The sequence below is a fragment of the Lepidochelys olivacea genome, assembly GCF_965140295.1.
Source record: "Lepidochelys olivacea isolate rLepOli2 genome assembly, chromosome: 3".
Classification (NCBI taxonomy): domain Eukaryota; kingdom Metazoa; phylum Chordata; order Testudines; family Cheloniidae; genus Lepidochelys; species Lepidochelys olivacea.
This window is the reverse complement of record NC_140413.1, coordinates 65378978-65405703: the sequence shown is the minus strand read 5'-3', so window position 1 is coordinate 65405703 and position 26726 is coordinate 65378978. Positions and strand designations below refer to the sequence as shown.

At 41.4% G+C, this 26726-nt stretch overlaps 1 protein-coding gene across 2 annotated transcripts in view; it reads left to right on the top strand.

The window, feature by feature from the left end:
* ME1 (malic enzyme 1) overlaps positions 1-26726 on the top strand; it is a 336698-nt gene that overhangs the window by 90166 nt on the left and 219806 nt on the right. The window lies entirely within an intron of this gene.

The window sequence follows — 26726 nt, the reverse complement described above, 5'->3', positions numbered from 1 at the left end:
TCTGCCTGCCGATACAAGATCGTTCCCTGCAGTGTGTGTGTATGCGTGTGTTTGGGCATGCGTTCACGCAGGGGTGTAGATACATTTCTTGGGTGGGTGTAACCAGCTGTAATAGGGCTTTCACCACATTACTTTGGAGACTATTCAACACCCTAATAAGATTTGCATGATTTTTTTTCTGCATAAATTTTCCATTTGTTAATTTATTGGATGTCTTCCTGATACACATCCCTTCAGAGACTGATGTCTTGTCTACATGAACTCTTAGTTCACAGCAAACTGGGGTGTGAATTGACCCCATACTAGCCTTCTGCAAACTAACTTGTCTGCAAGGACCCTGCTGAGATGCATTAACTCTTAAACTAAGTGTTTATGTAGACAAGCTCTGGGGATAGTTTGTCTGATTATCAAAGGACCAGATATTTTTTAAGTTGGCTCAGTTGGATCATCAAGGCCAAGAAAGTCTTTTTTGGTCCCTTGTGGCCCTCCATGAACTCTTGTTTTAACACACAAATAAGCATTATTTTTCTCATTAAAGACCAGACTCTTGAAGTTCTGGGTCCATTTGACTCTTAACCAAGATAGCATACCTCCTTCCCACCTTGAATAGCCTCTTCCTCTCTTCAGAAAGGATGGAATCATGTAGTATTTTCAGTTATGAGTGACTGTCTATTTTCAGGAATAACAGAGTCTTTTCTCTTATAGCAAAAATATGACCGTTTATTATTTGTATCTGCTTTTGGGCATGTGCACTGCTGTCTCAGTGAGGCATCTGGGCGTTTATTTCATGCCTAAGCCCAGTGCAAACCTCAAACCGGGTGAAGGTAGGTGTTCCCTTGCTCAGCTTTCTTGTGGGGCCAAATCCTGTAGGTATACTCCCAGCACACCTGGCTCCACACAAAATAGCTGGGGGAGAACATTTAGCCCAGTGTTAAGGGAACTTACCCATGATGTGGGTCAATTCCCCCCTCAGTGTGATGAGAAGAGATTTGAACAGGTGTCCCTTGCTTCTTAGGTGAGTGACTTAACCATTGGACTATGGAATGTTGTGATGTAGGTTTCTCTGAATCTCCCTTGTTGAAGCCATTCCACTTTGTATAAAATAATTATTAATTGGGCCAGAGAAAGAGTGAGAATGACTCTATACTGGATCAAACTCAAGGTTTGTCCAGTCCAGTTGTCCTGTCTCTGACAGTGATTAGTACCAAATCCTTTAGCGGAAGGTGTAAGAAATCTGCCGTAGGAAGATGTGGGATAATCTGCTCCATATAGGTTTTATCTCTGATCTCTAATAGTTAGAAATTGACATAAGCCCATCAGCACAAGGTTTAACATCCATTCTAAAATTTGTTGATATTTGTTTGTTAATAATGACGACTCTGGATATTCTTCATATTCATTTAATTATTCAGTCCCTCTCTGAATTTTGTTAAATTCCTGGTTTCAGCAACTTCCTGCGGTAACAAGCTCCTCAGTTTGTTTACATATGTGAAAAAATACTTCCTTTTATTGGTTTTGAATTTTACACCTTTAAATGTTATTGAAACTCCCCTTGTTCTTGTTTTATAGGAAAGGTAGAGTGGAAGTTCCCAATCTACCTCCTTTATGCCATTCATTATTTTTTTAATATAAGAGATTTTCCAGGCCTTTGATCATTTTCATTGCTCTTTTTTGACCTCCCCCTTTTAGTTCTGAAATATCCTTTTTGAGATGAGGGGATCAGAGCTATGTACAGTATTCCAAAGGAAGCCATACTATTGATTTATGTTAAATCATTATAATCTTATCCCATTCCTTGTGCATCCTAACATCTGGTTAGCTATTTTGACCAACATATCTAAAGTATTTTCTTATTTCTTTGGGAGTATGCTTGCCTTAGAGCTTTTCTCTGCTGCACATTTGCTCTATTCGGCAACACCCAGATCTCTTGATTACATAGTCAATAACCTTTCCTCCCAGCTGGTAAAATTCCTTTGTCAATTTTTTAGCACTCTGTAGTAAGGTTTTGTTTCTGCATTTCTTAAAGGTATAATGATCTCTCTTTCTTACCCATAAAATGTCAATTCTTCTCTTTTTTAATATCAAATCAATCCCATTAGAAATATACCCAAAAGAGGTTTTATTTGAATCAGGTAACCATTGTGCTGCTGCAGTCACTTAAGTATTCTGCCATCTTCATGTACTACTACATTTGGAGAATGTATAAGCAAACTACATGGGGTAAGAAATAAAGTACTATCATGGCTTAAAAACAAACAGTACCTCAAAGCTTTGTAGTAGGACTTGTATTCTTTAATGATAGGGGGAGCTGGTAGTGAACGATTTAGGTCTTAATACTCTCCATTATAAACGATTCTAGTAAACTTTTTTTAGAAGCAGGCTATTGAAATTTGTTAGAGACAAAGCTCTGGGGTTAAGTTGTGTCTTTCATTTGTCCCAGGAAATTGCATTCAGGCTTGGCTGAGTTATAATCTTCTTAAAACTACCTTTTCCCTTCTCTCACTTTCATTACTCAGGAAAATTTTGGCAGCATACAAAAATAATTGAACATGAACAAGAGTCCAGCCTTCACCCTTCCAAAGCAGCAACAGTGTCACATACTGTACAGGGAACACATGGGAGCTGCTGGAGCATCTGTAATAGTAGAGGGAGAAAGCTGGACTGGGTTCTCCCACCTGGACCACAATCCCCCTGACATATGGCCCTACTGTCCCATCATCTCTCCTTCCAGCCTTTGCCTGCTGACAGCTAATATCCTGTAGCTCCAGTGGTAGAAGTGTGTACTGCTGAGCTGAAAATACACAGTTTGAATCCTGATGATGGTACATGATTGGGGGCTTAGGGGTTGTTATAGTTGTACTTAATTTTGTTTTTACCTCTTTCTTTTAAAACAAAGTAATAAGAAATTACATTAAAAGAATCCTATAATAAAGATATTCTTCACATTGCAAAAACAAGAACTCAAAAATTAGGAAATGCTGGATTTAAGATCGTCTGTGTAACCTTAATTCCGTACTTTATGTATATGCGTCATGATAAAGTCTTTAATTACATGATCATACTATTTTTTCGCACAGAACCTCTGCTTCGTTCCGTGTTGTGGATGGACACACAAGTTTGCATGAGCAACCTTTAATCTGGCATTTCGTAATTTCTGAAGGCTTGACTTTGGCAACCTAAATAACCTTCAATTAACCTACTCTATTTGTGTGCAATATATTAATAATTGATCTGAGAAAGGTAAATAGAGAGGTGGCAAAATTTGCAGATGATATAAAGTTATTTCGTTTAATTGCAAATAAAAATACTGAGGAACTAAAGAGGGACTTAAGAAAGCTTAAGTGAATTGGAAGTATTATGGTAAATGAAAGTCATTGTTGACAAATACAAAGCACGACACGTAGTCTGAACTACTGAGCCTATTAATGGCTTCTAAAATCACTATAGCCACTGGAGGAAAAAACTTGTGAACAGCTTAGTGAAAAACTCTGCTTAATGTGAAGCAATGGTCAAAAAAGCATACCTGATATCAGGATCTACAAATAAGGCTGCGAGTCTGTTATGGAGGTCACAGTAGTCACAGATTCCATGACTTTCCATGACCTCTGTGACTTCTGCAGCAGCTGGTGCTGGCTCAAAGGCTGCCTGAGCCGGGCAGCCCTTGGGCCAGCAGCAGCAGTTTGGGTATGTGGGAGGGGGTAGGGGCAAGGGGTTGGGGGGTGTGGGCGGCTCTTACCTCAGGGTGAGGGGCTCCCACTGGCATGACCTGCAGCTCCTAGGTGGTGGAGGGGGAGGGAGGCTCCACGCTGCCCACGCCCGCAGGCCCCACCCCTCAGCTCCCATTGGCTGTGGTTCCCAGCCAGTGGGAGCTGTGGCAGCTGGCGCTTGTGCCCCTCCACCGCCTAGGAGCCACAGAGATGCGGAGCCAGGTAGGGAGCCCCTGCCAGCCCTGCCAACCCCCCTCCCCCCCACAGCACCAGCAGGGGTCCTGGGCCACTTCCGCCAGTACCTGCGGCACCCCAAGACTGCTCCCTCCTCCCACAGCCCCCCTGCCCAAGTTTTAGTCACAGGTATTTTTAAGTAAAAGTCTTGGACAGGTCACGGGCTGTGATTTTTTTTGTTTACTGCCTGTTACCTGTCCTTGACTTTTACTAAAAATACCCATGACTAAAACGTAGACTTATGTATAAATAACAGTATCAGAAGTAAGACTGAAAATATTATTATATAACTTGGTCACACTCTCACCTGAAACAGTGTTCAGTTCTAGTCACCCTATCTCAAAAAGGTTTAAAGCAGAAATGGAAGGACTTCAGAGGTGGATTCCAGAAATATTGGAAGACATGGAACTTCTGAATGAAAAGAATATGAAAAGATTGGGACTATTTAGTGTAGAGTAGTGGTTCTCAAGCTTATTTGATCATGCTCCCTTTCTTTGTGTCTGTAGTAGTTTAGCCCCCCCCCCCCTTTGAACACTTGGCGAGCAGCCACCAGTCTCTGACTGCTCAGCTCTGAAGGCAGAGTGGAGAGCAGCGGCTGCTCGTCGGGCACCCAGCTCTGAAGGCAACTGTTACTTCTCTGCTGGTGGTGGTGGCGCTGCCTTCCGAGCTGGGCACCCAGCCAGGAGCCGCTACTGTCCAGCCGCTGAGCTCTGAATGTGGGCAGTAAGTTTTTTTTCCTAAAGCTTTTCCGGCCCCTCCTGCACGAATATATTCTGCACCCCCCAGGAAGGGCACACCCCAACTTTGAGAGCATCTGGTATAGAGGTATGGCATGACAGACACACAAAAATAATGAATGGTATAGAGAAGGTGAATGGGGCACTCCTGTGTACCTTTTCTAATAATGCAAGAAGGAGGGAACCTCCAATGAAATGGAATGGCATCAGATTTAAACTAGATAAAAATAAATACTTAAATTGCATAATTGCCCTGTTGGTACTCATTGCCTCAAAATTTTATAGAGACCAGGAGTTTAGTAGGATTAATAAAGAGTGTCATTTTTATGGAATGCGAATATTGAAAGTTATATTTAGAAGAGACTGAACAAGAAATTGGAGGTACAAGCCAACAGTGAATTGATGGATATTAGGATAGAAGTTTGCCTGTGAGCAGTTTATTCTGTGACTGTCCAATATGGGATTTCTTGCATCTTTCTCTAAAGGATGTGGTACTGAGAGACGCACTAGTCTGATATGATTCTATGATTTCATCTTGGCAGAAAGGGAGGTCTTTTATTGTCATGATGTTTCTGAGGGAAGTTCCTGTTCATTTTCACACTCTGAAAGCTCTAGTTTTGATGACTCTTTGTTCTCTGATATGTGTAGAATAAATGGAAGGCTCTGTCTTGTGGGACTCCTACTTTATTTTTATTTTTTTTTAATCAAGGGGATAAAGGCTAATTCTCTCTCTTGTCTTATCACTTGAAATAAGAATTCTGTTCCAATCCTAAGAATACAGAGGAAAAGAAACCATTGTATTGACTTTGAGAGGCCCCTGAATGTTTACCTCAAGCATACCTTAGAGTTAAGGAAAAAAGAAAAGGAGTACTAGTGGCACCTTAGAGACTAACCAATTTATTTGAGCATAAGCTTTCGTGAGCTACAGCTCACTTCATCGGATGCATTCAGTGGAAAATACAGTGAGGAGATTTATATACACACAGAACATGAAAAAAACTGCTGGAAATGGCCCACCTTGATTATCACTACAAAAGGTTTTCTCCCCCGACCCCTCTCCCCCGCTCTCCTGCTGGTAATAGCTCATCTTAAGTTATCACTCTCCTTACTGTGTGTATGATAACACCCATTTTTTCATGTTCTGTGTGTATATAAGTCTCCTCACTGTATGCTCAAATAAATTGGTTAGTCTCTAAGGTGCCACTAGTACTCCTTTTCTTTTTGCGAATACAGACTAACAAGGCTGCTACTCTGAAACCTTAGAGTTAAGGAAATCTCACTACTTATTTGTTCCATTTAGGGCTCTATCCAAGCAAATAGTTTCCGTTTGAGTGATATAAAGCATTAGTATAGCCTACAGAGCCAGAAGAAGACCATCTCCATTTAAAATTGAACCTTACCCTACTAAGCAGTATTTCATTCCAAAAGACAGATGTGTTTCCTCATACCTTTGTTTGGCTTTACAGATTGAATATATCCATATCTACACAGAATCTGGTAAAAAGGTGGGTTTTTTTCTGCTAGTCCTAGGCAATAGTATCTGCCTTTGGGGACTTTTTATCCCAAGCTATATACACATTGAGTCACACATATGCAGCCCAGGTGTATTTGCTTCTGAAAATCCAGACATTTGTTTGCTTTGGACCATTCCGCTCATAAGAGGAATCATGATTCTTATCTGAGTCAAAAAAGTATTTCTAACACACAGGTTTCAGTATTTGTTGGGGTAGGAATTTAAAGTTGTCTTTTTATTATATAGTGGTAAGCTTGGAAGGAAAATCTAAGATCTAGCTTATCACTGGTGTATGACTGAGTTCTCAGTGTGATGTGGCTGTGATTACAGCAAATGCAATCCTAGTATGTATCAGGTGAGTAGAAATAGGGAAGTATTAATGCCATTGTACAAGGCACTGGTAAGTAGAACTGGTTGGAAATTTTCAGATGAAACTTCGTTTAATCAGAAATTGCCGATTTGCTCAAGTGAAATGTATTGCCAAATCGATTGCAGATTTAACTTAACTTTTGCCAAAACAGAGGCAGATTTCCATTGGTAACCTGCTGGTGTTCTAGGCCTGACAGTCCAGTAGCAGAGAGTCTGCCAGGCTCTGGAGCCCTGCATGGAGCTTTCCAGACCCAGAATGGCAGCTGAAACTGGGTCTCTTGGGACTGTTAGTCTCCTTGCTCTGCTGCAAGGTGCCTACCAATTCATAGAGCACCCACTGGTTCTGGGGTTCTCAGGGCAGCTGAGCTCCCTGCTCAAGGGGGCTTTTCAGGGCTTCTAAGGTTCTTACCTACTTCCAAGTAGGCAGCCCGGGGAGCCAGCTGTCCTGTGAGTGTGGAAGCCCTGAGGTCCTCATCCTGGGACACACTACATGGCAGGGCTGCCCCATAAGTGTTTCCAGTACTTCCAGACTCCCAGTTCCATGAAAGAGCCCTGGAGCAAGCCCCAAGAGTCTCAGCTCAGAGGGGAGCCTAGCAACCTGAGAGCCCTGGCGGGAGCTGTGGCTCCTGTTGCTGGCAGGCTTCCTGCTGGTAGAGCAACTATGTGAAATTGATAGTCTCCTGGCATGAATTGCAGCTGTGAAACCAACAAGAATGTCAATTTCACATATTTCAGGAACACTATATTTCAGATTTTGAGAAACAACATTTTCGAGGATCTCTGGTGCACTAAGAAATTTCTGTAAATTTGCTTTTGTTCCGAATTGGAACAACAGCAAATTCAGGAATACTTCATCTTCTGGCAAACCAAAACCCTGAGTTTTGGCCAGCTATACTGGTAAAACCTCTTCTGGAATACTGGGTGCTATTCTGATTCATTCGTATTCAAGGAAGGTAGGTTCAAACTGGAACAGGTGCCAAAAAGGGCTTCTAGGATGATGGAGGAATGGGCTCCTTATCTTACAAGCAGAGACTGAAAGAGCTTGGCTTGTTTTGCCGAACAAAACGAAGGCTGAGAAGGGATATAATTGCTCTTTATAAATACATTGGAGGGATAAACACCAGGGAGGTAGAAGAGCTATTTAACTTAAAAGGCAATGTTGGTGTTGTGCTCTCTGGAGTGTGTCACTACTTTGAGTGCCAGCCTCAAGGCAGACTGTCAAAAAGCAGGGCGGAAATCCCAAACTGGCTATATGTAATGTAATATGTATAATTAGTTTTTAGCAACCCAGTAGCAAGTGTGAACTCCTAAAGCTCTATAACAGTCTTACCATGTAGTCACAGACAGTCCCCTTGAGCATTCTAGTCTGTCTATCCAAGCAAGCTGGACTATGTGGTAGGTGGTTACCTTACACCAAAAATCACAATAATATTCAGGTTACTCCCAGTCTCAAAGAACAAGTCACTTACCCAGGTCAAATGTATTCACATCTCTAACCCAAGACAACACCTGTAGCCAATCCTATAATAAACTAACTAAAAATTGATTAACTAAGAAAAGAAATAAGTTATTTACAAGGTTAAAATAGGAAATATAGACACAAATGAGTTACAGTCTTAGATTTCAAAAGGTAATGTAAGCTTCTGTAATAAGCAGTTATATATGTCCTTTAGGGCTGACCCATGCAAAACAGCACTGGGATCTCTTGCTTATGTTTACGAAGCCTTGCCCCTCAGTGTCAAAACAGCATAAAGACCCTGGTTTCTCTTTGTCAAGAATTTTTATCTTCCCTCAACCCAGAATCTAAGCTGATGGGATGAGTTCATGAATAGGTTTCCCCTTCCTGGAGGTAGTTAGGAATGCAATCAACAAGGTCTCTGTCCTTTTATGCTACAGAGTGCCTTGTTTACCTTCAATAGGCCATCTTGTGTGCAGGACGAGCACTTTACAGTAATGCATTTCTTGTTTGGTGACTTACACAATTAGAGGTTTACAATCCAAACACTCAATATAACTTTATACCATGGGATACAGATATTATAAGTAGGATTAATATGTGCAGCATCCTACAAGCATTTTATAAAGTCTTAACATTAAACACATTATTATAACACTAATATCTGTTTTAACTATACTAACCCACCAGTAAGCCAGACTAGTTTGCAGCTATGCATTTGTCAGTGTTCAGTGAGGCCCTGGGTCTTGGCATTAGCTGGTACCTGGTATGCCAGGTGGGTTGGCACAAGAGCAAGAAGGTATAAGCAGCCCATGAATAAATTTAGGCTGGAAATTAGAAGAGGGTTCTAACCATCGGAGGAGCATGGTTCTGGAACAGCGTCCCAATAGGAATAGTGAGGGCAAAGAGCCTAACTAGTTTTAAAATGGAGCTTGATAACTGTATGAACAGGATTATATGATGGGGTTGCCTGGAATAGCAGGGGACTGGTCTTGAAGACCCAGGAGGTCCTTTCTAGTACTATATTTCTATGTCTAATTTTACAATATTGGAGTGCATTTATATAGGTTATTACATATTTTAATAGCCAGTTTGCCTCTTGAAGTAGAAATCTAAATGTATATTAAATTGCATGAATAGTGCCTGGCACAAAATGGGGTCCTGGTCCATGAATGAGATTTGTAGGTGCAACTGCAATATAAATTATAAATAAATAATGATGCTGTAAAATCAAATCTCCTATAACACCTGGGGTAAATTTTTCAAAAAACATATAAGACCCTTTGTCTCAGAAGTGACTTAAGAACTTAAGTCTGTTGACTTTCAATAGGACTTAAATTCCTAAGCCCTGGTCTACACTAGGAGTTTAGGTCGAATTTAGCAGCGTTAAATCAATGTAAACCTGCACCCGTCCACACGATGAAGCCCTTTTTTTTCGACTTAAAGGGCTCTTAAAATCGATTTCCTTACTCCATCCCGACAAGTGGATTAGCGCTTAAATTGGCCTTGCCGGGTCGAATTTGGGGCACTGTGGATGCAATTAGACGGTATTGGCCTCCGGGAGCTATCCCAGAATGCTCTATTGTGACCGCTCTGGACAGCACTCTCAACTCAGATGCACGGGCCAGGTAGACAGGAAAAGGCCCACAAACTTTTGCATTTCAATTTCCTGTTTGCATGGTCACCTGCAGCTTGCCACGCTGGCCAGAGCTCATCAGCAGAAGTGACCATGCAGAGCTCATCAGCAGAGGTGACCATGATGGAGTCCCAGAATTGCAAAAGAGTTCCAGCATGGACCAAACGGGAGGTACTGGATCTGATCGCTGTATGGGGAGAGGAATCCGTGCTATCAGAACTCCGTTCCAGTTTTTGAAATGCCAAAACATTTGTCAAAATCTCCCAGGGCATGAAGGACAGAGGCCATAACAGGGACCCAAAGCAATGCCGCGTGAAACTTAAGGAGCTGAGGCAAGCCTACCAGAAAACCAGAGAGGCAAATGGCCGCTCTGGGTCAGAGCCCCAAACATGCCGCTTCTCTGATGAGCTGCATGCCATTTTAGGGGGTTCAGCCACCACTACCCCAGCTGTGTTGTTTAACTCCTTCAATGGAGATGGAGGCAACACAGAATCAGGTTTTGGGGATGAGGAAGATGATGATGATGAAGTTATAGATAGCTCACAGCAAGCAAGCAGAGAAACCGGTTTTCCCGGCAGCCAGGAGCTGTTTCTCACCTTGGACCTGGAGCCAGTACCCCCGAACCCACCCAAGGCTGCCTCCCGGACCCGCCAGGCGGAGAAGGGACCTCTGGTGAGTGTACCTTTTAAAATACTATACATGGTTTAAAAGCAAGCATGTTTAATGATTAATTTGCCCTGGCATTTGCGGCTCTCCTGGATGTACTCCCAAAGGCTTTGCAAAAGGTTTCTGGGGAGGGCATCCTTATTCCGTCCACCATGGTAGGACACTTTACCACACAGGCCAGTAGCACGTACTCGGGAATCATTGTAGAACAAAGCATTGCAGTGTATGTTTGCTGGCATTCAAACAACATCCGTTCTTTATCTCTCTGTGTTATCCTCAGGAGAGCGATACCATTCATGGTCACCTGGTTGAAACAGGGTGCTTTTCTTAAGGGGATATTCAGAGGTGCCCGTTCCTGCTGGGCTGTTTGCCTATGGCTGAAAAGAAATGTTCCCCGCTGTTAGCCACAGGGAGTGGGGAGAGGCTAGCCATGTGGTGGGGGGAGGCAAAATGCGACCTTGGAACGAAAGCACATGTGCTGTGTATGTAATGTTAACAGCAAGGTTTACCATGAAAGAGTGTAGCCATTGTTCTAGAAAATGTCTTTTTAAATACTATTGTCTCTTTTTTTTTTCTCCACCAGCTTCATGTGTTTCAAGGATCACAGGATCTTCTCCTTCCCAGAGGCTAGTGAAGATTAGAAGGCGAAAAAAACGTACTTGTGATGAAATGTTCTCTGAGCTCATGCTGTCCTCCCACACTAACAGAGCACAGACGAATGCATGGAGGCAGACAATGTTAGAGTGCTGGAAAGCACGAAATGACCGGGAGGAGAGGTGGCGGGATGAAGAGAGTAAGTGGCGGGCTGAAGAGAGGGCTGAAGCTGAAAGGTGGCGGCAGCGTGATGAGAGGAGGCAGGATTCAATGCTGAGGCTGCTGGAGGATCAAACCAATATGCTCCAGCGTATGGTTGAGCTGCAGGAAAGGCAGCAGGAGCACAGACCGCCGCTACAGCCCCTGTGTAACCAACCGCCCTCCTCCCCAAGTTCCATAGCCTCCTCACCCAGAAGCCCAAGAACGCGATGGGGGGGCCTCCGGCCACTCCACCCCAGAGGATTGCCCAAGCAACAGAAGGCTGGCATTCAATAAGTTTTAAAGTTTTAAACTTTTAAAGTGCTGTGTGGCCTTGTCCTTCCCGCCTCCACCACCCCTCCTGGTGCTTCTCTCCTCCACCACCCCTCCTTGGCTACCTTGGTAGTTATCTCCCTATTTGTGTGATGAATGACTAAAGAATGCATGAATGTGAAGCAACAATGACTTTATTGCCTTTACAAGCGGTGATCAAAGGGAGGAGATGAGGGTGGTTAGCTTACAGAGAAGTAGAGTGAACCAAGGGGCGGAGGGTTTCATCAAGGAGAAACAAACAGAACTTTCACACTGTAGCCTGTCCAGTCATGAAACTGGTTTTCAAAGCTTCTCTGATGCGCACCGTGCCCTCCTGTGCTCTTCTAACTGCCCTGGTGTCTGGCCGTGCGAAACCAGCAGCCAGGCGATTTGCCTCAACCTCCCACCCTGCCATAAACGTCTCCCCCTTACTCTCACAGATATTGTGGAGCGCACAGCAAGCAGTAATAACAGTGGGAATATTGGTTTCGCTGAGGTCTAACCAAGTCAGTAAACTGCACCAGCGCACTTTTAAACATCCAAATGCACATTCTATCACCATTCTGCACTTGCTCAGCCTGTAGTTGAACAGCTCCTGACTACTGTCCAGGCTGCCTGTGTATGGCTTCATGAGTCATGGCATTAAGGAGTAGGCTGGGTCCCCAAGGATAACTATAGGCATTTCAATATCCCCAACGGTATTTTCTGGTCTGGGAATAAAGTCCCTTCTTTCAGCTTTTGAAACAGAGCAGAGTTCCTGAAGATGCGAGCGTCATGTACCTTTCCCGGCCATCCCACGTTGATGTTGATGAAACGTTCCTTGTGATCCACCAGTGCTTGCAGCACTATTGAAAAGTACCCCTTGCGGTTTATGTACTAGCCAGCTTGGTGCTCCGGTGCCAAGATAGGGATATGGGTTCCGTCTATGGCCCCACCACAGTTAGGGAATCCCATTGCAGCAAAGCCATCCACTATGACCTGCACATTTCCCAGGGTCACTACCCTTGATATCAGCAGATCTTTGATTGCATTGGCTACTTGCATCACAGCAGCCCCCACGGTAGATTTGCCCACTCCAAATTGACTCTTGACTGACTGGTAGCTGTCTGGCGTTGCAAGCTTCCACAGGGCTATTGCCACTCGCTTCTCAACTGTGAGGGCTGCTCTCATCTTGGTATTCTTGCGCCTCAGGGCAGGGGAAAGCAAGTCACAAAGTTCCATGAAAGTGTTCTTATGCATGCGAAAGTTTCTCAACCACTGGGAATCGTCCCAGACCTGCAACACTATGCAGTCCCACCAGTCTGTGCTTGTTTCCCGAGCCCAGAATTGGCATTCCACTGCATGAACCTGCCCCATTAGCACCATGATGCCCACATTGCCAGGGCCCGTGCTTTGAGAGAAGTCTGTGTCCATGTACTCATCGCTCACGTCACCGCGCTGACGTTGCCTACTCGCCTGGTTTCGCTTTGCCAGGTTCTGTGCTGCATATACTGTTGGATAATGCGCGTGGTGTTTAATGTGCTCCTAATTGCCAAAATGATCTGAGCGGGCTCCATGCTTGCCGTGGTATGGCGTCTGCACAGAAAAAAGGCGCAGAACGATTGTCTGCCGTTGCCCTGACGGAGGGAGGGACAACTGACGACATGGCTTACAGGGCTGGCTTACAGGGAATTAAAATCAACAAAGGGGGTGGCTTTACAAGAAACTGAATGGCCCCCTCAAGGATAGAACTCAAAACTGGGTTTAGCAGGCCGTTGATTTCACAGAGGGAGGGAGAGAGGGAGGGAGGGAAGAGAAAATGAATACAAAAGAAATCTGGTCTATTTCTTGTTTTGAGCCACTTCATCTATCTTTATACATCTTGCTGGCAGCAGACTGTGCAGTACGACCGCTAGCCATGATCATCTCCTGGGTGCTCTGCAGAAGACGATGCAGTATGACGACGAGCCATCATCTTCTGCTAGCTGGAGGTTAAAAAACAGTGCACTGCCGGTAGGACTCAATCGCCACGAGACGAAAGAAGGGAAATGACCTGGCTGAGTCACTCCCATGTTTGCCCAGGCGCCCGGTTAAAAGAGCACCCAGGACTATGTCGATGATGGCTACCAGTCATACGGCACTGTGTGCTGCCAAAAGGCAATAAACTGCTGCTGTGTAGCAATGCAATACCGCATCTGCCAGCACCCAGGAGACATATGGTGACAGTTAGTTGAGTGGCTCCATGCTTGCCGTGGTATGGCGTCTGCACAGGTAACTCAAGAAAAAAGGCGCAGAACGATTGTCTGCCCTTGCTTTCACGGAGGGAGGGAGGGAGGGTGGGAAGGGGGGCCTGACGATATGTACCCAGAACCACCCGCGACAATGTTTTAGCCCCATCAGGCACTGGGATTTCTACCCAGAATTCAAATGGGTGGCGGAGACTGCGGGAACTGTGCAATGCTCTGGAAGTCAACGGTTGCCTTGGTACTGTGGACACACTCCGCCGACTACATGCACTTAGAGCATTTGTGCGGGGACACACACAATCAACTGTATAAAAACGCTTTCTACAAAACCGACTTCTATAAATTCGACCTAATTTCATAGTGTAGACATACCCTTGGTGCTTAAATCTCTTTTGCAAATGGGGCTTAAGTTCCTAAGTCACTTAGATATTTTTGAAAAAAATATTTCTTTATTTTCAAGATGCTAAGCACCTCGTAGAGGCAGTCCTCTCAAGGGCAATAGAAATTGCGAGTATTCAGTACCACCTTAATTTAGCAAAAACTACTAAAATGGTTTTCCTCATTTAACGTTGACTGCTTATCTTGTTTTGTTCCATCTAGATATAAATTTGTGTTCTATACAATAAACATTGTGACAATATTTTTTGTGTGTGATATAGCTGATATAATTAACAGCTGCATTTGTGCTAAAATGTTGATTCTCATTTTATGAAATGAAAATTTTGTATAAATCCATGAGGTAATTTATTTGAAAAGGAACAAAAGTGTAAGAATGTTGTTTTTCCCAATGGATTATATTAATTGTTGACAGTGGGCCAGATAAATTCCACATATATTGTGTTTGCAAATGTTACCTTAGGATTCCATCCAATACTTTTTTCTTGAATTTCCATGGAAGGCTTTTGACAATTCTCCATTAAGTCAGCAAATCACTGATTTATTCTAATTCGTTTCAGCCCCTATTATAAAAACATACCATGTACTGTAGCTAACATAAAAATTAACAATGATATAAATTTAAAATATGTCCCTGTTCTAGTTTTTTTTCTCTCTTTTATCCTCAGAAGGGAAAGCTGATATGTTGGGACTTCAGTATCATAATGAATTTTAGTATATGCATATTTCTACTACATACCTATCTATTTCTCTGCATGACAAGACCCTTGAAGTAAGGCTCCTTTCACATGCTAAAAGTTGTAGTAGGACATTCTCCTAAGAATTGTGTCTAGGTAATAAATACATATGTACATGCATACTGTAGTTTAATTGGAAATTATACTGAGGATCAAGTCAGTCAGGTCTCATGTACTACTTTTGGTAGGATTACATGTTGGTTACTGAAAAACATTGGAATAAAAAAATATTACCGTAGAACTGTACCCCTCAAAATCAAAACTCCCAATGAAAACAATGGGCTTTTGGGTATGCAAGGAATGCAGGATTTAACCCTAATGTGGTACCTTTTTATATTAAAGGGGTTTATTAAAAGGATACTGTCACATTAATAATCATATTTTTCTTATTGTATTTAACTAAAAAGGGCTGCAACAGGTGCCACTAGTGTCCCTTCAAAGTTCCATTGACTTTCTTGGGATTCTGTGCTGGCATAAGGATCTGTGTTAAGGCCCCTCCTGGAAAGTAGGAGTCTAGAATAGCAAGGAGTCTGATTATGCAAAGACTTATGCATGTGTTGAACTTGAAGCTTGTGAGTACATTAAATGAAATCAGTGGAACTACTCAGGTGCTTGAAGTTAAGAACATGTGTAAATCTTTTGCAGGATTGGAACCTGATTTTTAAATTTTACTTTTCATTATTTCTGGTATTAGAACCTTTTGTGTGTTTGCACTTTTTGTACTTGTAAAGTAAAAACACACAAGTAAGCTTTACTTAGTTTACAGTGAGTTTCTTACTCTAACTTTCAGGTTATCATTCCTTAATGCAGTGCTAAGTAGGGTTATAAACATTGCAAGAGAATCTTTATAAATTTAAAAAACCTGTTCCTTTTGGAGGATAAAAATAGTTTATGGAAACATTTTTATTGGTTTTATCTGTTTTTTACAGTATCTAAATTTTGGGTCTCTATGTCATTCTAAAGTTTTATTTTTTAAAATAAAACTTTGACAAAGAAAATATTCAGATATGGTTTCTAAGTGCAATATATGTACAAACAAAGTTGCAAATTGTTCTGATTTTCATTATGTTTCTCCATACCACTGAATAGACGTAGTACATGGAAATAATTGAATACAGTGTTTGGTGTTTATCTACCATAGCCAAGTTTGTTATTAATGTAGTTATGTGATAACTTCGTCCTTGCTTGGACCAACAGCTACCACATTTGTTTTAATCTTGGAACTCAAATGTTAATTTTAGCAGTAACACACTATTCTTAGTCTGGGAAATGTAAAGGAATGTTTTTTCATATGAAATTGGCAGTGGTAACTTCATGTAAATTAAACCCTCATTAAACTGGCTAAATAAGCAATACAAGAACAATATAAAAAATCAGTTTTCCCACCATGCTTTAAGCACTTCTGAGTACTTCCTGTGAGGTGCAGAACACTTTCAGCTCCTCCTGACTTTTATGGAAATTAAGGGCATTCAGCCCCTTGAAGAAATGAGCCATAAGTTTTTCTTTCCATCCTTCCTTCTGTTTTTAGTGTCAAACTGTTTTGGTGGTTTGTTTTTGTTTTTACCAGGCATTAGCACTTTACACCAAACTATCAAAAAGGTTCTAGGTCCGTTCTTCATGTACAGCATCAACACCTGCTTTATAAATAGGCAAATGAAAATGGCAGATCAGATGCTAATTTTGAGATCTGAACTCAAATTAGACATCTTACAGACAAATTTATCTATGGATCATTGCAAAACTATTGAAGCTGTTTTAATTTCAAAGAGCTCTTTATATATAATACCATTAGAATCTGTATGTTCTCTTTTTTCTCCTTTTATTTCATTGTCAACTTGTTCCTTTTATTTAGTAAAAAGGGCTATTTCGTATTTACATCTGCAAAGAGATGGAAGAACAGGAAACAAGGAATTCTTAGTAGTGATATATGCTCAGAGTGACTTTAGAGAATCCAAACAAAATATTTTGTGAACACTTGGAGTGACAGTGAGCAATTTTTATGAATGATATTTATGGATTTTTTATGCAGCTATGAGAAAGGCAAATGGAATCCTAGGATGTACAAGGCAAGGTATTTCCTTTAGAGACAGTGAAGTATTTATGTCGTTGTACAAGGCACTGGTAAGACATCATTTGGAATACTGTGTAGAATTCGGGCCACCAATGTTAAAAGAAGATTAATGCCAACTGGAACAGGTACAGAAAAGGGCTACTAGGATGATCAGAAAAATGGAGGGTCTATTTTGTGAGGTGACAAAAACAGCTTGGCTTGCTTAGAATAGCAAAAAGAAGGCCGAGAGGGGATATGACTATTCTCTGAGTGATTGTCTACATAGAGTCCACTGGTAGTAGGTATGCACACCATGTACATGAGGTAGGATTCTTTTGAACAGCAGTGTCTGTGCCGGCACCCCCTATATCTTTGCAACTACGGTAGGTGAGGGAATAAGGCGTGGGGTAGCTACAACCACCACTCATGGGGTGTGAGACATGCCTTAGTGAGACATAGCCTTTCTTCACTTGTGTATTCTTCATTTCTTTTTTTCATGTTTTGTTTATCCTTGTTTTCATTGGTGAAAAGAAAGGGGGGGGAAGGATCAAGAAGAAGACACCTTCTATCCAGGCAGGTTTTCCTTCCTAATGGCAGACACCAAATCTCCTGTCTTCAAGATTTGTCTGTCATGTTATTCCATCGTGTCCATTAACAAAAGACAGTCCGAATATCTCCTCTGTCTGGGAGAGGGGCATATTCCAAATTGTTACTCTGTATGCTGTTCCTTTTCCAAAAGGACCCTTAGAACACAGAGGCAAGATTGAAATTGTTCTTGATGGAGAAATCTATGAAATCTCAGCCCATAATCTCTGAGTAGCATGGGAAAGACTAATCACACCCAGCCTTGGCACTGGCCACCTATGGTACCATCTCCACCTCCATCATGGTTTCCACTTATCGTTCTAATTTAGCAACTGGATCAGTTCCATCTGAGAGAAGGTTGTAGAGGAGCATCACTCCAGTCATGACTCCATGAGTAGATTCTCCTCTCCAGCCCCAATTGAGAGACTGAAATCTTCTCAGGCAAGGGAGGAGAAGTCCTCTTCTAGGGCACATAGCCTGGTAACTCTCCCTGCTGCCTCAGAGCCTAAGGGTAACTTGGGATCTATTGAGTTAAGTGATTCTGAACAGGCTATTCACCTTGGCCTCAGACCAGCTTGCACCACGCAGGCACCGTACTCCTGACAGGATTGGTCCTCATCTATAGAAAACCTATTCCTACTCCTCTTTCTCTCCTGAACAGACTGGGAAATCTCCCTCCTCCCAGACCCCAATCTATCCCGGGTGTCCCAGTGGGATACTGATGCGGAGCCAAAAGAGGATTTTCCCAGTGAATGTATAAAGAAAGGTGCAAACCTGAAGAAGGACTCACTTCCACTGTTTTTCATCTGAGATCATCTTCTCTGAGAAAACTACTAAAGCATACTCCAGCTCCACCACTCCCCCAGTCTCTTCTGGTGTGGGAGGAGAAGTACTTCATTGAGGATGATCTACCTCCTCTAGCCCGGGAACCACCAGTGCCTCAAGGAGCCTTTTCATCTTTCCCTGATCAACAGTAAATCCACATTCTAGAGCCTCCCAGCATGAATTCAGATTTTTCAGGATCTCGTCAAAAGGATTGCTGAGATTCTAAATATTTCTCCTGAGGTTACTCAAGAGAAACAATATAAACTGCTGGACATTCTCCATGCTGCAACACAGGACAGAATAGTAATGTCAATAAATGAGGGCCTTCTGGAGCCTGTTATGGTTCTGGCATACTCCAGCCTCCATTCCACCCATCTCTAGGAGGGCAAGTAGAAAATAAGCTTCTGCGAAGGGATTTTAGTATTTTTTTCAATACCCAACTGATGGTTCCCTGGTGGTCCAAGCAGTCCAGAAGAAGACTAAACAACATGGAGCTGCTAAGAATATGCTGTGGGAGAAAGATAAAAAAAGACTAGTCCTCTTCAACCACAAGAGGGAAACTGAGTTATAAGCAAAAGAACCAACAAAAATGCAGTAATGGTAATTACAAGACTTGCAGTATTTTACCACTGTATTATGTAAATCAATCAGAAAAAGTATAAATGTCAAAATGGTTTAACATGCTCCAATTTAACACTTACTGGATGTGCACAATGAATGTGTCAATCTAGTAGTCTCTGGGGACAATGTTCTGTCTTAGCATAAGTGGACACAGCTCCTATTGATGTATTGTTGAAGGGGTGAATTTGGCCCTGGGTGTATTGGGGTCTGGTGCAGATATAATTTTAACAGGGATGTTCTGGTATTATCTTGCACCCTCTTTAATATATTTTCCTGCTAAAACACTCTACTCTGGTCTGCATATTTAGGCCTCAGTTTTCCAAACATTTAAACACATGAGTAATTTTATTCATATGAATAGTCCCACTGAACTCCAGTACTAAGGTGTGAAGTTACTCACGTGAAAAACTGATGGCAGAATTGAAGTCTTGGCAAGTAAATTAACTTCTTTTGATCTTGTATTAGCAATAGTAGAAAATCTTAGGGGTGAAAATGTTACAGAATTAAAAAGATTCTCTTTGGTTGTTCCTCCTCCTCATTTTCATCTCCATTACCCACATTCTGTCTACCTAACAAGTATTTAATGCTGACATTTCAACGTTCTTATTGCTCTCTTTTCTTAACATTGGCATAATTGTCCTGATCCATATACTTTGTTTTAATAATTTTTAAAGACAGCTGATTACACTTTTGTCTTATATGAGTTTAGGTCAAGTTCTGCCTTCTATAAGATATGCCAATAGGAAGTTTAGCAGAAATAAGTTTAGTTTAGCTTCTACTGAGCCAAGGAAAAATTCTGTTTCAGCTCGCTTGGCAAAGCAAAACTGTTTCCTGTCTGTTCAGGAGGGCCATGATTCAAGGCTTGGCTATGATAAAGTAATGCAGAGGATGCACAAACAGTAATATATGGAGGACTACTATTTTTACATTAACTTTGAAACAGAACAGATTAACAAGCAGGTTATAACAAATAACACATATATGACAAATATATAACATATCAGGAAGTGGAACTAAGAATAGCTATTTAAACATCATGAAATATTTCACTAGACAAACAGATGGCATTAAAGAATTTTAATGCTTTGACCTGCGTTCTCCTTTAGGGGATATGTAAAACAGTTGCTACACTGCTGATGTGGACTGGTTAGCCTGGTTTCCTCAAGCAGATAATTCTGATTTGAAATATCTACCTATCCACAATTACAAAAGAGATATTTGGTAGATCAGTGGTCATTTTCCTTATTTAACTCCAAAGACTCTTTTTTTCTAAAACATTAACATTTGAAGAAAGAAAGTTTAGAGGGAGCATTCCTTATAGAAACTATATCCTCATATTTTCCATACACATAGTGAGACATACAGAGAGGGTCCCAACCCCAAAGTCCCATTGCACAGTACTACTATTTACAATTTCAGTTTTAAAACTGGATTGCACAACCTGTGTATTGTACTTTTTCCCATCCTCTAAGAGCAGCTGGTGGTGAGGGCATTAAATAAAACAACAAATTAGCGTCTACAATGTTAAATGGAACAGAATAAAAGAGAAAGCTAGGTAACCAAAAATGAGCAAATTCCAGTGCTGGTGACTTTCACATATCTAGAGTCCCTGGAACAGGGGAAGCCACAGAAATCTCATTGAATTGCATTGTACAAATCCTAAAACTAAAAACTCCTCCACTGCTGTAGGCAAAATGAAAAAAACCTGTTTTGGGGATTTTTTCCTTTGCAGAATTCATATTACACTGTATTTACTGAAAGCACACAGACAACAGTGCCCCTCTGTTAACAAAATTAAAGACTTCTATAGAACCTGAACATCTAAATAAAACATTTCTTTAGCAGTGGGGTAGCATCTAAAATCCTCTGAATGGACCAGATTTCCTGCTCTGGTCATGTGATTTGTTTTGTATTTAAAATAGAACCAGTAAGAATAACTGATCCACTTGTATGATGGAAGATGAAATCAGAAGAAATGTAATCTACTCATGGTATTCATAGATGTATTTTTTCCCAATAAATTGACTTGTATTCTGCACTCATAATTTTCTACCATGTGGGTGAAATTCTGACCCTTTTGAAATCATTGGCAAAAGTCTCGTTTACTTCAAAGGAGCCAGGATTTCACATTCAGTTAAGCTTCATGCCTTTAATTGCATTATGGTATTCCTGTGTACTTATAATAATTAATGGTAACCTCCTTAAATCATGGTTTTCTTTATCTTACTATGCTATTGAATTAGGCTTTTGAATTGGCTACTTCAGTACTAAAAATTGACATGAAAACCTTTTCCCCTTTATATAAGCAAACATTGGAATTTTCCAGACAGTTGACCTATACTCTCCAGATGATTCACAATTTAATTTTAATAATTTGTGTTAATATTATGGATAATGAGAAGAAAAGATAGGATCTCCTTATTTTATTGTGAGACTAGATAATAACAAAAATATGTTGTTTTGTCTAATTCCAGTGAATTTGTGATGGATTAGAAAAAGAATCTATGTAAAATAAATAATTCATGTTGTGTTGTATGTAATTATATATATGTGCCCCAAAATAGGTCATGGTTGACATGGAGGGCAAGAGAATGTTTATATTGCAGGAAAGGAAATGTAACTAGCAAGTAAATTTCACAGGAAAAATCCTGGCTCCAGTGAAGTCAAAGGGACTTTTGCTGTTGATTTCAATAGAGGCAGAATTTAACCGCTGTTGTTTATTGTAGCCCCTCTTTTTTTATTTTCCAGAAATCCACAGCAAAATGCTATAGATTTTTCTAATAAAGGGGGAGAGGACATTTTTTTCAATTGTCAATTTCTATATATTGATATAGTTTATGTAGGTTTTTTGGACCAAATTCAACCCTGGTGCAAGTAATTCAACTCCCTTTGAACTCTTTCAACTTTCAATGTGTTGAATTTGGTCTTTCATCTTTAAATTACTCTAAATCATTATACCTGTATTACATTACAGCTATAATCCTCTCTTAATACCACTTAAGCATAAATTTTTTTGGTCCTAGAATATTAGCTATATGCATAAATTTAGCCAAAATAGTGGGTGGATGGAACTTTGGAAACATCTGATTCAAGCAGCAGTTCTTCTCTGTGATTTGGAAGGTCTGTGCTATTGGCTTGTAGTCAAAGCATGTCCTCATTTTACTCTCATAAGATGAATATCTTGTGCTTTAGTGCTTTTCCATCATGTGTGACTTATAAAATAATGCTCATCATTTAGGTAGCACAAGAATCTCAATGCAGGTTACAAAAGTGGATATCTCCATTTCACAGATAGAGAATTTGAGACACTAAATGGTTCAGTGTCTTGCCTGACATCAGTATCATCTGTAAATTACTGTAGTAGTAGAGTTGGGACTAGGATCCTGGCCTCTTCACTCCCAGTCCTCCCTTTTAACCGCTAGAAAACATGGATTTATGTAAATCACCCCTAATAGAACAACAACAAAAAAGTCAGAATTTTCACAGAACAGCAGTGTCCCCAACAGCCAGGGAGCTGGGTAGCCCATCTTCCCTATAGGAGGGCTCCTCAGGGTGCCGGTCAGGCTGGTAACTGATGAAAGAGCCAGGGACTCCTAGGAGAGCAGTCTGGTGGGCTGCCCCAGAGCCAAGGACCTTGTGTTCACTGGCTGCGGAGGACCTGTGAGCTCAGGAGCCAGGGCTTCCAGGCTTCTTGTCTCCCTACCAGGCAGGCTGCCAAGTAGCTGGGTGAGTGAGCTGGTAAGAAACCAGGTAGGTTTCTGACCAGAACCTGCCTGGTTTCCAGCAAAGTTTTGTTGAAAGTAGATTTCGACAAGTTGGCATTTTCTGATGGAAAAACTGTTCATTGGAAAATTTCCAACCAGGTATATCTGAAAGCTTATTCAATCATGCCTTTATTTTGAGTCACTGCAAACTAGTGTATTGGGAACTGTGACAATTGATGCCTTAGGGTTTTCAAAAAAGGATTGTCCACCTCTGCCAATACAAACCACGGTGCTGAGCAGTTAGAAGGCAAGCCAGTGACTGCTGCTCCTTTTCCCTTCCTTATCCACACTTCCCAGCTCCTCCTGCTGTCTAACAAGAGTGGCCCAGGAACATACAGGGGAAGTGAGCAGTCAGCAGTTGCATTGCAGTGACATCAGCCCCAGTTCACTTCTTCAATGAGAGAATGATAATAGAATGGACCATCTTTCTCCCTTTCCATTTCTCTGCCAATCTAGGAAACAGGGACACCATTGACTTTCTTTGGGGATAGAAATGGGTGGAGCTTAGTATAGGTGAGGGAAGAGAAATAAAAATACCAGTGATCCTAGAGGTAGAAAGTCAAAGTGAGACATCATTATCTTTTTTGAGTAGGAAGAGAAGCAGAGACATCAGTAATTTCTGTGGAAGAGATAAATGGTAGAGAGAAACAGGAAGATTTCAAGAGGAACAAGAGAGAGTTTGAAAGAGTCCTTGCAGAAGAAGATGCATGCTTCCTTGGGTGTGGAAGAGAAGAGTCATTTTCCATGTTACGTAGAGAACCCTGATAATACTTGAGTGGGGACTAGTCCTTTCAGTCCCACGTGAAAACACTGAAGGAAGGGAAAAGTAGCCCATATGGTCCCCGCACAAGATAATAGATAAAGAGAGTGTTAGCAAATAGGAACCCCCGTAGGTTCAGTGAAGAACTCATACTTCTGGGTGTTATCTAAACCTCAAATATTTTGAGGATCTGAATAAAAATATCTAATATTTAAAAATACTTGAAACTCATCTGACTTTACAAAGAAATCTCTGGAGCTCTATCAAGACCCCAGCTTATTTAGCGATCTGTCCCTGGATTTTTTTGTCAAATGTTTTTGTCACAACCACAACAATGGATAAGAGCACAAGGATGTGTACAGGAATAATTTTAGCAATGTGTTGCTTTTAAGAAGTGGCCAAACTTAATCCATTGGAAGTAGAGGGAAGAGAAAGCATAGTGGCTACATGTTGTCATGAAGGAAATCATATGCAAAAGTAATGTATCCCTTTTATTATTTTATATTGTAGTTTGTATGATCTTTGGGGCAGAGGCTGGGCCTTTCTTAAATATCTGTAAAGCACCACGAACAGATCTGGTGTTGTATAAATATTTAGTAACAGGTAAATATCAATATTTCAGACAGTTTTTAAATTCTGAAAAGCAGCTCTGATTCTTAGGATTTGAAAGCTCCTCCCTTTAGACTCTATTCCTGAGTTCACTCCCTTTCAGAATAATTGGATTAATTTATATCTTTTAAGTCATTGATGTGTATAACAAGCAAACAAGGATTCTGTAGCCTTATGTAAAATAGGAATATCTGATAATTTAAATGTTTTGATCTGTCCAATCTGACTGTATAGACAGCTGTGTACCTGCATCTCCATTTATGTACAGTTTATAAATAATCATGTAAAGTCAGCCAAATATGTAGGTTTTGATAAGACACTTGCATAGTCCAGTTCACACACCTTCATACTTGTCCATCTTACATGCTAATTAATAAAAATGATCTAATTTATATATCTTTTAAGTCATTGATGTGTATAACAAGCAATTTGTCCGGCGATTTTTTCTGAGCCACAGAAAATTCCTTCGATTTGTCATAACAGAGCATCTGTTTGGCCTCTCTTCTGTTCCTTGTATTTTTATCAAATGCTTGGTCATGGTGACAGTGTACCTCAGGAAGAAAGGAATCTACATCTTCCTGTGCCTGGATGACTAGTTACTGAAGGGCAGGTCCAGAGTGGAAGTCCTTTCCCATGTCAACACTACACTTCACTTGTTCAACTGTCTGGGTCTCATCCTAAACACCAGAAAGTAAACTTTGGTTCCCACTCAGAATATCGAGTTCATTGGTAGGCCCTAATAGACGCTACAATTTGGAGAACATTTTTGCCGACTGACCGTTTTCAAGTGATTTGCCACCTTTGAGTCTGTCTACAATCTCAGCCTTCCAAGACCATTTGGATGTGCCTGAGGCCTCTTGAGCCACATGTCCACTTGCACGCAGCTGGTACAGTTTGCAAGGTTTTGTCTTCGCCCCATTCAAATATGGCTCAGGACAGTTTACTCTGTGACTCTTCACTCTGTGGACCAATTTTTCTGTCTCCTTCCACTGATCCTGGAATCCTTTCAGTGGTGGATGCTTCCAGAGAATGTTTGTCAGGGTGTTTCCTTCACGTGGCCCTTTTTACCAACCATGTGTGTTGTCACTGACACCTCCCTGATTGGGTAGGGGGCACATCTGGAGTCACTGAAGTTCAAAGTCTGCACTCGGAGCAGGTGTCCTCACTGCATATCAATGTGCTGGAGCTTTGGGCCATCTGCAATCCATGTCAGACTTTTCTGGATCATATCGGGGCTCAGTGAATCACATACTTATAAACAATACCACCACAGTATGTTATGTGAACAGGCAAGGGGGAGCATGCTTCAGGATTCTCTGTCAAGAGGTAAACAGGTTGTAGCAGTTCTGCATTGAAGAGAGTATCACTCCAATAGCTGACCATTTCCCCAGGGTCCAGAATCATCTCATGGACCATGTCAGCAGGAATTTTTCCCTGAGTTGCAAGTGGTCTCTGAAGACCAGTGTCCTCTGGGTCATCTTCACAGCTTGGGGCATTCCAATGTTTTACCTGTTTGCTACGAGGAACAACAGGGAATGTCATCAGTTCTGCTCTCAAGGGGGCTTTTGGCCAGATTCACTGTCTGACGTTTTCCATCTCAGCTAGCAGCTGGCTCTGCAGTATACGTTTCTGCCAATCCCAATCATCCCGCAGGTCATCCTCAAGCTGAAGGAGGATCAGGCCAAGCACCTTCTCATTGCCCTGACATGACAAGTGCTGGTTCTCCAACCTTCTTGTGCTGTCAGTTCAGCCTCCAGTACCCCTTCCTTTCTATCCCAACCTACTCACACAGAATCACAAATGCACTTTACATCCCATGCTCAGCTCCCTGCATCTCACAGCGTGGCAGCTTCGTGGCTAAATGAGAGGAAGTATGGTTTTTGGAGGCTCTTCAGCAGGTCCTACTCAACAGTTGAAAGCCTTCTGCCAGAATGGCCTAGTCATTAAAATGAGCCTTTAGCTCATTCAGAGTACATCTGGCAGCAATATCAGCGTTTCATCCCCCTATTCAGGTAAGATCAGTCCTTTCCAGTGCTATGGTAGCAAGAGTCTTAAGAAGACTTCTACATCTCCATTCTCTGGTCTGAGAGTTGGTTCCTTTGTGGGACCATAACTAGTGGTTTTAATGGGACCTCCATTTGAGCCCCAGGCATTTTGTTACATTCCGCTTTTGTTCAGAAGACTGCTTTCCTCATAGTTAACGTGACTTTGTGACAATACCAATTTTTTTTGTCTAAAGTGGTTTTTCAGTTTTGTTTGAATCTGGTGATAGATTTACCTATGTTCTTTCCTAAACTGTGGTCATCTCCAGAGGAGCAGCATCTCCATACTTTAGACGTCAGGTGATGTCTAGCCTTCTATCTGGACAGGACTATGCTTCATGAATTAAGAGTTCACTGTGGTGGATTGCAATTCTCAGTCACAGTTTCTATATCACACTTTTCTGTCCTTATATAGCCATTACTCTGAAACCGGTAATCAGTACCATTGTTGTATCCCTTGTAAAGTTGTAATTAGCAGCTGTGATGGGCAACAAGCCTGGAATTAGGATTGTGTTTAATGTTTTCTTCTCAAAGAACAACACTTTAAAGCTTAGCTGTCTTTAACCAGGTTTAACATGACTGAAACATAACAATACTTGCATCCCAGACGTAAAACATTAAAAGGTTCACTAAATTCTGAAGGTAGCTATACTGTAAAGTATTTTCAATTTAGTGATTGTATAATCTCTT